This window comes from Rhagoletis zephyria, unplaced genomic scaffold, assembly GCF_001687245.7.
Source record: "Rhagoletis zephyria isolate East Lansing unplaced genomic scaffold, Rhagoletis_zephyria_1.1 Rzeph_scaffold_06680, whole genome shotgun sequence".
In the NCBI taxonomy this organism is placed as follows: domain Eukaryota; kingdom Metazoa; phylum Arthropoda; class Insecta; order Diptera; family Tephritidae; genus Rhagoletis; species Rhagoletis zephyria.
Window position 1 is genome coordinate 31,445 of NW_016163763.1, and position 3,420 is coordinate 34,864.

Sequence of the window (3,420 nt, forward strand, 5' to 3'; positions counted from 1 at the left end):
GACTGCGCCCATGAGAGAGGATTTTTAAGCGTAATTTTTGCGTGACGTCATTTTGGTGCAATTACGAGAGATAAATGCCAAAACGCATAGAAAAATATGTAAAAAAATGCAGAAAAATGTGTTAATATTAATATTAAATGGTGAAATTGGGCAGGAGTCCAAAAAAATCCAAAGATTAATTAATTAGAAACACGTAGCAATAATTTTGGACATGTAGCCCTTTACCCCACGTCTCCACCTTCTACCAAATGTGTCTTAACATCTGTCAAATTTCTATTTTAACTTTATCCGTTTTCTCATATGGGGAACTTGCCAGAGTGTCCAGATTTGGCGATTTCGCGACAATTTGGCGATTTTTTTTTTAGATATTTGCGCGTAAAAATTCAGGAGATCACCATTGGCGATTTTTAGCGATGTTTTCCCTTCAAATAAATTTTTCCCAATTATAATAATATACAAAACTTAGTTTTCCACGATAATTTTACAGAAGAGGCTAGTGAACTGCGTGATAAACTTGACTTAAGAAGCATATTAAAATGTTCAAAAATATTTCATCACCCTAATCGAAGAACTTTTGAACGGATTACATAGTCAATTAAATACTTTTAAAAAATGCTTGGACTTTGTCACCAAAAAAGTGTGTGAATCACAAAAGGGCGAGTTTCAGGGACCTGCCAATTCACTATTTTACTTTGAAGGAAAGAAAAGCAGCGGAAACTGAATATTTAAATCTTTTAACTTTCCCATGGAATAACTTTTCTCAGAACCATTCCATCCGATTTTGAAGAGTTTTGGATAATTGCTACCGACAACGAAAACACTTAGAAAACGAGTTTTGGAATTGTGGGCTGAAGGCTGTTCACACCGGCTGTTAGTGTTTTCGTTGAAATTTCTTACATCCTCTCATTGCAGTTTTGCTACACAAAAACAAAACCAAAGTGTTTTTCCCATATTTTCTTTTCATTAGCAACCTCTTACTTTCATTCATGTTTTACTTTGGCCAGCCAATTAACAATAAATACGAGAAAGCGCATTAACGATGATAAAATATGACTTCCACTTCGATAGATAATCGAAAAAAACTAGTGAAGACACCGATTGGAACGAGTGGAACGTGAGTTTTCAAGTAGTTTTCAGCGAAAACTGGTTTTCGTTTGACAGATTTTACATGGACGAAAACACATGTTTTAGGTCGAAAACTAGTTTTGGCAACGAAAACATGTTTTCGATGTCGGTCAGAACATAGTATTACGGAGTGAAAACCGCAACAGGCAATAAAATGTTTGAACATATAAGTAAATTCATATTATTATCCTTGCGGCACTCACATACTTTGTTGAGCGCGTTTTTTCCGTAATGAATTCAACAAAAAACCGACTGCTGAGTGGAAGATCGACCTATCTCGCAGCAAACTCGGATACGCTCTATCTCAAAAACTTTTCAAGAACGCCCTATTTCAGAATTCAATTCAAAAACGCCCTATCTCAGCTGCCGATTCAAAAACGCCCTATATGAGCACATTTTCAATACATTTTGAAGTGAGATAGGGCGTTTTTCATCCAAATTCTGAGATAGGGTATTTTTCAATAAAATTCTGAAATAGGGCGTTCATGAAAAGTTTTTGAGATAGGGCGTTTTTAAACTGGCTGCCGAGATAGGTCGATCTTCAACTCAGCTGTCGAAATAAGATTCGAAATAGGATAGAAAGCCTAATTCAATAGTTCGAATAGTCTTGTATGAAGGCTAATAGTTTCTGCTGCAAAGCGTTTCCAATATCAAACAGTATATTATCAAGGTTGAATAGCCCAATATATGAACAGAATTGTAAATCATTCAGACACTATAGGTGATTTTGAAGAAATTGTGAAAATAGCTGATCTCGCCTTATTATAGGTTTTTATTCAATTTTTAGCACCGAGCTCTTAAAAGCGGATTGTGCGATTAATCAATTAATATGAGTTATAATAAATTTAATAAGCATGCGTATTTTTAAAGAAAACTTTTGTGCATCACTATTATATAAATGATTTGTGTTATTTATTATTACCCTCTGAAGGCATTATATTCGTTTTTGGTTTTAAAAACTATATTATAACGAGATCTCATTTTTAAAATAAAATATTTGTTAAATCGATTTCATGAATTTAAAAAAAGGACGATTTTTGGCGACTTTTTTCAGAAATTGCGCTTTTTGGACACCCTGGAACTTGCTGTCTTAACACTTTCAAAATGGCATCAAGCCAATCAGACCGATCTATACTCAATGTAAGTGGCGCGGTAAAATGAAAACTGAGTTGTCAAACTACGAAATTACAGCTGATGTTAAGACAGCGATGGTAAGAAATTCGGCAAGACAGACGTGGTTTAAAAGTGGAAATTTGCGGTCCCCACCTGACATTTCTGTAAGGTAAGTACGAATTTTAGCACATGCCAGATGTTGAAAAAATTCATGTTATAACAATGTTTGCAATTTCATCTATACCAAAAGGAAGGTGTGCAGCAAAGTGAAACTGGACTCGCTACAAGTCTTGACAGGAATTTTTTCCGCATTCTCTTGTGTTTTCTGTTTGCTTCCACTCGCGGAGAAAATGTGAAATTTTATATTTTTCCCCCATATGGGGATTCATTTCTTCCCGTTTTTCTTCTCATTTTACTCAGCTAAGGCAGTGTCAAATCGAGCTGTCACAACTGATACCACCTTGTATTATTGCGTGTAAATAGTAGAGCTGTAAAACTATCGATGGCACTATCGATACTATCGAATGGTTCTATTTTTTGCACTATCGATAGTCTTTGTTTGAAGAAATAAATATATATTGTTTATATATGTACTACTTGTATGCGTTTCATTATTTTTGAAAATGGGAATTTAAAACAACACATACAAAGAAGGTAATGCATAAAAAGGAAATGAAAAACAGAAAGGAAAATTCTACTTAGTAACCGCCTAAGCGATTTTGGCCGAGTTCAGAACAGCACGCCAGTCGTTTNGGGGGGGGGGGGGGGGGGGGGCGGCTCCCTCTTCCTCTGCTACCAGCAGCAGGTTCCGAATTGAATACTTTCAGAGCTGGAGCGTTAGTGTCCATTCGAACGACATGGTCTAGCCAGCGGAGCCGCTGTTGTTGTTGTTGTTGTTGTAGCGGCTACTAAGCCCCGTTCGGGGCGGTTCATCCATCAACGTTGTCGTCTATTTCAGTGTGCTACTTCCAAAAGGCGCTGTCCATAGGGGCGTTAGCTGAGTGGGGTTCTCAGGGCATGTGAAGAGGTGCCGGGAGTCATGTGGCGACTCTCCACATGCCGGGCATTGGTTGGGCATATGCTCGTTGATTCTGCTCAGGTAGCTGTTGAGCCTGCTGCAATAGCCAGAGCGAAGTTGGGCAATTATAGTGCGGGTCTCCCGAGGCAGACAAAGTTCTGTCC